Source organism: Brassica napus, chromosome C5, assembly GCF_020379485.1.
Source record: "Brassica napus cultivar Da-Ae chromosome C5, Da-Ae, whole genome shotgun sequence".
Classification (NCBI taxonomy): domain Eukaryota; kingdom Viridiplantae; phylum Streptophyta; class Magnoliopsida; order Brassicales; family Brassicaceae; genus Brassica; species Brassica napus.
The window spans coordinates 19,538,031-19,548,432 of record NC_063448.1 but is presented as its reverse complement, the minus strand read 5'-3'; the positions used below and the strand labels follow the sequence as shown (position 1 = coordinate 19,548,432).

Below are 10,402 nucleotides of genomic sequence, written 5' to 3'. Positions count from 1 at the left end.
TCGAGTTTTTGCTCCACAACTAAGAATAAAGTTTTTCCGTAAAAAAACAAAAATTGTGTTTTTTCCGCCAAAACCTAATTTGAGTATATCCACCAAAATCACAAAATCAAGTTTTCCCGCCAAAACCGTAAAATCGAGTTTTCCCGCAAAAACCGCAAAATCGAGTTTTCCTGTCAAAACCTGCAAATCGAGTTTTCTCGCCAAAACTGTAAAATCGCGTTTTCCCGCCGAAACAGCAAAATCAAGTTTTCCGCCGAAACCGGCAAATCGAGTTTTCCCGCAAAATCTAGTTTTTCCCCTCAAAACCGCAAAATCGAGTTTTCCCGCCAAAACCGCAAAATCGAGTTTTCCCGCCAAAACCGCAAAAAACGAGTTTTCCCACCGAAACCGGCAAATCGAGTTTTCCCGCCAAAACAACAAAATCGCGTTTTTCCGCCGAAACAACAAAAACGAGTTTTCCGCCGAAACCGCAATATCGAGTTTTCCCGCCAAAACCGTGAAATTGAGTTTTACGGGTTTTCCAGAAAAACTTAATTTTACGTTTTCACGAGAAAATTCGATTTTGAGGTTTTGGCGAAAAACTCGATTTTGTTTTTTGGCGGGAAAACTCGATTTTGAAGTTTTAACGAAAAACTCGATTTTGCGTTTTTGGAGGGAAAACTCGATTTTGTTGTTTTAGTTGAAAACTCGATTTTGCGGTTTCGACGGAAAATTTCGTTGTTTAGTTTTTGGCGAAAAAACTCGACTTTAAGTTTTTTTTGGTGAAAAACATTATTAAATATCGTATAATAGTTGTGTGAATCAAAATAAAAAGGTTAGAATTTAAACCCTGATTCTATTAGGGCTAACCCTGTTTAAACCCTGTTTAAAAAATACGGGTTAGGGTTACAAATGGGTTTGCAGTGTTAGCCCTAACCCTGTTAGGTTGAGTCCATATTAACATCCCTACCGGCACATAAGTAACAATGGAAGCGAGAATACACCTTTCTTTCGCATTAGACCGCGTTGTTGATCACATAGTTTATCAGTAAGAAATAGCGTATTTAGTGTCTAAATGGTTTGGAGATTTTCGTATTGATAATCGAGTAAACAAAATAACTCTCGATTACAAGATCTAAATATGTCATCTAAACAAAGATCGTCTAAATGTTGAATGATCCTATTTGTTCTCAAACCACAAAACATAAAACGTGGGAAAAGAAGAGTAATAAGTCAAGGTACTTGTTGTTTTGGTATGAAAAAGTCTTTGTGTTTTTTCTTGTTGCAGTTGTCTGAGTATAAGTCAAAAAGTGTGGGCTATATATGAAGAGTACTCCTAAGTCCAAGTCTAAAATAAGGTATGTCATAGAAAAGATCGAGAGTGTTCTGTTTTCTCTATATATGTAGTGGCCAATGTTGTGTAATGTAAGTAAGTGAAAAAAATCAGTTTCTCGATCTACTTCACTCTAAGCTTTCCAAGTCCAAAAACGTTTTTGTATTTTTGAACAGGAACAAAAACAGAACAAAAGAAATATGAATTTCTGCAGTTTGCAATATGGTATCAGAGCTGTGATGTTTAAATGTCAACACTAAACGAGGTCTCTTTATCGGGATTTGAGGTCATCTAGAAGGGATCTCTTCTGAAGAGAATATGTTGTCTAAGGCGATCTACGTTGATGATTTATGGTGAAGATCTCTAAGTGTGTATGATCGTTTTTGTGAAGGTGCGTTTCTAGACGATTGAGTACAATGGTATAGTTCTAATTTTGGTCCTAGCTTATTCTTGGGTTTGTGCTAAGCCAATCTCCAACACCTGTGTTTTAATTATGGCGGTTATTCAGATAGGAATTCTATCTGGCTTTCATAACTTTTTTTTTTTTTTTTTGATTAACCTGGGGTATCCAAGATCTATAGAGAGGCCCAGACTAATCCCCAAGGGGAGGTGCAGCCCACGGATAGACCCTCTCTCCGGGTATTAAAATGAGCCCTAAAGCATAGGCCCATATCCGTGTTAGGTGACCAGGATAATTGTGACTTAATTTCGCGCAGCAGGTAGATCAAACCTGAAACGTGTTGGCGTCTCAGTCCCGTCTCCTTACCACTCGACCACAATCACCCGGTCTGGCTTTGATAACTACATGCATACATATAGCTTATCTCCTAGTTTCAACAGTTACACTCATCATTGTATCACATTTAGCTTTCGTAGCTATCTTCTCATATTTCATGGTTAACCACAAGTTCACTCTTTTGACCATCAATGCTGTTTTTGTTGATTGTTTGAGCTGCGGTATCGAGAATGCTTCCAAAAACTCATAATTTTTTGATCATTTGTACCTTTTTATAACAAAAACTTTAAATCACTGATAACAAAAAATTTCATTTTTCGATATTTAATAGTTGTAATAATTTATAATTATAAAAAAAATTAATACAAAATTTAAAATTTAAATATTAAGTTGTCAATATTTGTTCAAACCTTTTATCAAAAAATTGTTCAAAGCAAATTTAAAATATTTATGTATTTTTATATGGTATATAGTTTAATTTAAAATATATTAATATATACATGTATATATATTTTAATCTTAATATTTATTAAATGAAATTTCATACTTATATGATTTTGTAATCATTTGTATTTTGCCATAACAAAAAATTTAAATCATAGTTCATGTGAGACTTTTAACAGTTTTAGTAATTTATAGTCATTTTTAAAAATTCAAGATATAACATATACGGAAAAATCAAAATTTTTATTATATGATTAATGTGGTTGTTTAAATTATTTTAATAATATAAAATTGAATAAAATGAAAAAAGATACACTAATTTTTATCAAATCTTTATTATTCAAAATCATTAATTGTCATATACACTTTAACCACATTAAGAAATTCCATACTTTTTATTTATGGAAAAAATGAAGAACATTAATAATTAATTTATTGTTAGTTTAATAAATAACTTATTATATATTTAGATGGACCAACCTATTTATTTAGAAATTCTAAAAATTATTGTGGTGATGACGCATGAAAACCTCAAATATTGTAATGTTTCTCTGTTAATATATAGGGGATATATAAAAAATAATAATATGCGTAGACTTCACCATATACGATAGACCGTGAACGAAAATAGTTCTAGTACTTTATAACAAATGGAAATTATGTTCCATTAAAAATAAAAAAATGAAGTTCAATATTTTTAAAACTAGGTGTGCGGACATAATAATTTTCAAATAATTATAAGTAAATGCATTATGAATTTAAAAACTATCATAATTGTTCATTTATTCAAAATATTTATTAAAAATAATTTATACTTTGATGTATCCTCGTATTACATACATTTATGTTGTTAATATGACTTTTAAAAATTATATAATATAGAAATTATAATATAAAATTTTATGAAAGGTAACAATGACATTAACCACTTTAATTTTTATCGTGAGAGTTCGAACGAGAAAATTTACTTCGCAAATAATAGTATAGATTTTCCATTGGAAACTACTAGACATTTTAATTCATTTATTTTATGGATTTCTTTGATATTAGAACAATTAAAAAAAATACTTTTTCTTTACATAAGATTGATTTGCAGCGATCACTCTACAGAGCAACACCCAATTTAATAAAATTCATTCGTGAAAGAAAATATAAAATCCAAAGAGACAAATCTAAAAATCTGTTGTGGAATACCACAATAAATGTACAGCGATCGATTATGCATTAAAAATAAAAATCTATAAATCAATAGTTGTGACCATAGTATTTTATTAATTTATAGAATAGTTAATTTACAAAAAATATATTTTTTGATTTTACTGTATATACATTAGTTAAATTTTAGAAAATCAATTTTCTTATTACTGATTATATTATTTAGTGTATACAAAATGTGTTTCATAGATTTTAAATGTTGTTTAGATATAATTTTACTAAATATTATTAAAATATATATTCAAGTGTTAAGAAAAAGAGAGATGAATTATATTGTAAATATAAAATAAACAATATTTTTTTTATTTATATAATATATATATATATAAATTATTAATTTATGATTTTAATGTGACCATATATTTTACATATTTTCTAAATAAATATTATCTTATTATCTTATTAATTTGTATTATATTTTGAATCGGTCCAACTTGAGAGTGAAAAAATTTATTAATTTATAGTATATTAATTTTTCGAGTATTAATTTATAGAGTTTCTATTGTAGTTGAATTAATGTTCTGATCGCCGTAAGACTTCTGAATCTTGCGTGGAAACAAATATCCCTTTCAGTTTTAGTCATACATAAGTGATTCTTGTGGCTGGTTTGTTGTCTTAAAAATGTGCTAGAATCTGTTATTCTGTTTATTTAGGAATCAGCGGGAGTCTGTGAAGTCATATGATTCTCTCAACCAAATATTCAGTACCCTTCAAAGAAGGCTTCTCTAGTACCCTTGATCGAAATATAGAACCTAAGACAATTCAGAAAACACACTTTATGGCGCGTCTATAGGCTCACCAGCACAGTCCCCCATCCCCTCTTACAACGTATATGGAGAAAGCGCATATCGTATGACACCTAGCAGCCTTCCCTCATAAGAAGATTATCGTATGAGAAACAAAATTAGTTAAATTATCTGGAAACTTTATCGGAGCATTGAAGTTTTCAGATTTGACATCAAACCTCACGATAATACAATGATCATCACAAAGAACATGAGCTATACAGAATTCCCCTGAAGCATTGCCCATTGCTTCAGTCTGGCAATGCCCAATGATATCTTTGGTTATTACTCTCCATGATTCTTGATCTCCCAATGTAAGATCTACAAATAAACTTGTGATGTTGAAAAAACAGAATTCCACATGGTTATGTCTTTCTCATGTGATTATATTTTCCATGTGTTCCTAGTGAGGTCTTTTTCTAATTTTCAAAACTAAGAGTTTGGTTATTTTTAGTAGAGCACATTAGTGAGAATGAAAGAAAGATCAAACAAATATCATAAACACATAAGCTAATCAAATAGTTTTCATTAAAAAATAATTGTCAATGAAAGGGAACCAAAGGAAACATAGGAAGAGCATTGAGCGAGTGAGTGTGCTGCTTTTACAAAGACGAGAGACTCTCGATGTGATTTGGGAAATCAACCCTGTTGTAATAGTAGATATACGGGCATGATTATTGGTGGGACTAATTTCTAAGTCCTTAGATTAGTTTAATATTATTTTGATGTTAAGAGAAAAAGTTAAAGACAATACTAAAAGTTAAGATTATTGGTAGGATTTTTAGATATCTCTTAGTAAATAAATTATTTATTTTTAATAAGTAATGACATTTAAAAGATAAAATTAAAATAAAACATTTAACATTAAAATATAAAACATGAGAAAATTACAAACTTGGAAAAAAAACAAGGAAAAAAATTACGAACATTAAAAAAAGCAAACAAACATTTTATTGAATTCATAGAAACTTAAACATTGTAGATATTCGGGAAATGTCCAAATTTAGCCCATATATTTTCTATCAAATCTTTTTTTAATTGTTGATGGTCTTCTGTATCCCGAACTTCTGCTCGACGTCCCTTTGTAGTACCGAGATTTGTAGTCCCTTTGACTACAAAAGTGGGATCCACATCTTCTCCTTGTTGAAATTCTGAAGCGTTAGTGTAGGAATCTCGTTCATATTCGACAATCATATTATGGAGTATGATACATGCTCTCATAATATTTCCTATTTTGTTTTTATCCCAAAAATTAGATGGATTTCTAACAACCGCGAATCTAGCTTGCAGGACTCCGAAGGCACACTCAACATCTTTTCGCACGGCTTCTTGGTTTTTAGCAAATAAACAATGTTTTGGACCTTGTGGGAGTCGGATATATTGAATAAAAGTAGCCCATTTCGGATAAATACCATCGGCGAGATAGTAAGCCAAATGGTACTCCCTTCCGTTGACATGGAAATTGAATTCCAGAGCGTTTCCGTTAATTATTTCGTCATCCGCTGGGGTCCATTTGTGTCTCTTCCCACGCTCCACGGATATGTCTGTAGGTGGAGTTGGAGCCTCACATTGTTGAGAACTGAATTGAGGGATTTCTGAAGATCCAGAATGAAAACTCTCTCATAAGGAGAGTTTTCAGGGAGAACACTTTCATGTTGACCGTGAAGAAGGCCCATATAACCAGAGGACTGGCTATACGGATTCAATGGATTCATAGCAGTAAGAAGAGAGAAGGGACCCGAGAAGAGAAGAGAAAGAAGATGATGGAGAAAAGATTATCTCCTAGAAGCTCGGTTTAATAGATGAAATTGTAATTAACATAACCATAATGACTTAACTACCAAAGTACATCTCAGTTATTACACATTACACAACCAACTTTGCAAGTGCATTAAGTAACCGTTAATGATGACATTTACATAATAGACTTGGTCGCAATCAAACTAGCCTTTCATTTCAAACATGGCAAACTAGCAATAAAGGTATACAAACTAGCATAGTTTATTACAGAAACAAGAGTCCAAGTCTAGACGATTTGGTTGCAAACAAACTAGAGAGTTATTTCAAGAATACAAACTAGATTACTATCATGTCATTATACGAACAAGATTACTTTGAGAGCTGAAGAGAAAGTCAATTACCTTCAACTTTGGACGAAATGATTGTTCTTACTTAGAGTTGTTTCCTTTCCCGGTAATTGCAGACGAACCACACCTAACAAAAGACTCAGAATCATATGAAAAAAAAAATCAGTTTCATCAAATTAGTATTGATTTCCGAAACACATATATATCACTTTCATCAAATAAGCACACTCTCTCACACTCTCACAGACTAGAAAGCCGATTATAGATTTTTGAAATCCCTAATTCTACAAGGCGATCGAAATCCTAATACATGCAAAGACTCAATACGGAGGAGGAACACCTACCCTCTTCAACTTCGAATCGAGGAATACGCTGTTGAGTCGAGAGAGAACCGCTGTTGAGTCGAGAGAGAACCGTCGAGAGTCGAGAGAGAACCGTCGAGAGTCGAGAGGAGAACCGTCGAGAGATCGAGAAGAGAACCGTCGAGAGTCGAGAGGAGAACCGTCGAGAGATCGAGAGGAGAACCGCCGAGAGTCGAGAGAGCACCGTCGAGATATCGAGAGAATCCTCGAGAGAACCGTCGAGAGAGCACCGTCGAGAGAGCACCGTCGAGAGAGCACCGTCGAGAGAACCGTCGCGAGAGCACCGTCGAGATATCAAGATTTCGAGATAGAAGAGAGAACCGAGAGATCAGGAGAGAAGAGGAGAGATCGATAGAGAAGAGAGATCGAGAGAGAAGAGAGATCCGACGAGGAAAGTGTTTCTCGTTCCCAAATCGATTTTGCCCTACCCTTTTTTTTCGGCCATTCGCGACACGGCACGTGTCTCCTTAGGACGCCACCGAAAAACTCTTAACTAAGGCCGTCCCAGTTTTAATTGCATGTTTTTCATTTAATTAAAATCCGATTAATGCTAAGATATCTCCTTTGGGACGCCGATAATCATGGCCTAAGGTCCAAGACGGCGTCTAATCTCACCTTTAACTCCTTGAAATAAAGCTTCTCTAGTACTATTTTTCCTCGGATCGAAATATATAATATAATACGGCTCCGGAAATGTATTTGGTGCAAAAACAAGTTCACCATCATCAGTAATACCCTTGAAATATACAGGTTCCAGCCTTAGTTTGCTTTTACCAAATATGTTAAGAAAGCGTTGATGCGTCCATTCGTGTCCATCTTCATCCTTCAAAATGTAGAGATCAACAATATTTGAAAAAGAACAAAAAGCAACCATGGCTAGCCTTCCCTGTATTATATCAAGCATCAGACCCTCCGGATATTTTATCGGACTAAACTTTCAGATCTGACATCAAAGCTCATTATTATATTTTTATCATCACCAAGAAGACGAGCTTCATAATACAGAATTCCATTGAAACATCGCCCAAGTCCTCCAGTTGGGAAATGCATAGGGATACCTTTGGTAATTACTCTCCATGACTCTTGAGCTCCCAATGTAAGAACTTGCAACTCCTCGGAATATTCTTTATCTACTATGCAGAGAACTTTGTGTTTACCCTCCAATGGATCGTATCCTAAATAACACTCACAATCTTGACTCGGATGTTCACTGGGATGTGGTAAGGCTGAAAACTGCCTCAAGGTTGGGTTCCAAATTTTGAATCCGGGTAGTAAAATCAATCCCTCAACGCTCTTGGATCGAACATATCTCATATAACTACTGTTTTAATTTGGAAACTGTAGAAGGGAGGATAAGAGCCGTCAGGATTTTGGTCCTGAGGAAACGATATACCATATTTCTTATAACATGTTGAGAAGGTGACCAGAAGACGTGGTTGCCCTGAAGATGACCGAGATGCGAACAAGTTGATAAAACTCTGATGTCTGGTTAAAGTAGACCATAGCTTCGAGACACAACCAAATCTCACGATTGATTTCACAGGAAGTCTTGAGAGTATCTCCATGGTTAGATCAAGAGGGATATGTTTTGTTTGCGATTTGTCATGTCCGAATGATCTCTCTCGTCTTCTCTTGTTAATCCATCTCAACGATACTTTTTTCCTGAAAATCCTCATTCTTCTCAATGACTTGAATTGTTTCTACTTAGGGTTCAATGTATATAATTCCTTATAGGCCCGCACGATATACGATATTCGACTTGGGAAAACCGATAAAGATACCATAACCTTAAAGAATTGTAAATTAAATTGAACATAATTACAAACATATCCTTAAAGAATTGTAAATTACACATAATTGACATTACTAAGATTATTTCTTTTTCTTTTCTGCTTGATAAATTTCTAGTTAAGTTTTTAATTTTATTTCCTTTTCCTTTATATATATATAATTATATATAACAATTTTTTTTCCATATTTTATGAAACAACTTAAATAAAAAAAAGTATATATCTATAAGTTTTAAAATATATAGATTTTTAAAAATAAAATATATTTCACAAAAGAAATTGGTGAGGCAGTGGATTCAGAGTAACGCAAGATTCTCTTTAGAGAAACCAACGCAAGCTGAAGTCCATTCGTTTCCATCTGCATCTTCCAAAATATCGAGATCAACATCATCAAAGAGACACCTAGTAACAAGTAACAACTAAGGCTAGCCTTCAGTCGGGCATCAAAGCTCATAATGAACACTAGCAATGCCTAAGACTATCTTTGATTATTACTCTTCATGATTCTTCAGCTCCCAATATTGTAAGATTTACAAATAAACTTGTGATGCTTAAAAACAGAATTCCACATGGTTCTGTCGTTCTTATATGATTTATTTCCATGTGTTTCCTAGTGAGGTCCTTTTTTTTGTCATCTTTTTTTTTTGTCATCCCTAGTGAGGTCTTTTTTTCTTCTCAAAACTAAGAGTTTGGCTCCTTTTAGTAGGGTAGTTTAGTGGGAATGAAGGAATAATCAAAACAAAAATCACAAGAAAATATATGAATAGCATTGAGCAAGAGAGTGCCCTGCTTTACAAATACACGACACTCTGGATGTGATTTGGGAAAACATCCATAATGTACATATTGCTGGTAGCAATTCCACAACAGCGTCTAATCTCACCCTCAACTCCTTCAAACAAGGCTTCCCTTGTACTATTTCTACTAGGATCGAAATATAGAATACAGTACGATTCTGACAACAAATATGGTGCAAAAACAAGCTCACCATCATCAGTAATACCCTTGAAAACCACAGGAGATCTCAATTTGCTTTCACAAATCATGTTATTAAAGCTTTGATCACTACAAGAAAACAGCGGTATTCTGACAGACATTCCGACGGAAAAAGAAATCTTCGGAATATCCCGAGGAATTTCCGAGGATATTCCGAGGAAACACAAAATTTGGTTTCCTCGGAATATACCGACGGAATTCCGAGGAAATATTAATCCGTCGGAATATTCTTATGGAATACCGAGGAAAAATGTATTCCTCGGAAAAAACCGATGAATTCCGAGGATATATTATAGCCGTTAGATAGCCGTTGAGAGATTTTAAAAATTCCGAGGAAATTCCGACGAACTAGTCGTTTCCGTCGGAATTCTGTCGGAATTTCCTCGGTCTGTCGGCAGGATTTCAACTATAAATACAAGCACCCCTCTTCCTCTTCATTCACTCCATATCTTCATCATCCCTCTTACTCTCTTTACACACGAATTTGATTCATAAAAAACATGTCTTCTTCGAATTATTTTCGTTCTTCGATCGATCGACCTCATTTGGATCCGAACACGAGATTGCTTACGGAAGAATACCAACGAGGTATAACCGAATTCATGGGGTTAGTTCACCGACAACCGGAATCAAAAACAAGTATGTTAAGATATCCTTGCTCTAATTGTAAAAATA

The 10,402-nt window shown here is 33.8% G+C and overlaps 1 pseudogene; it reads right to left on the bottom strand.

The window, feature by feature from the left end:
• Nucleotides 1–7,296: 7,296 nt before the first annotated feature.
• On the bottom strand, nucleotides 7,297–9,970 carry LOC106412998 (annotated as a pseudogene).
• Between the last annotated feature and the right edge of the window lie 432 nt (nucleotides 9,971–10,402).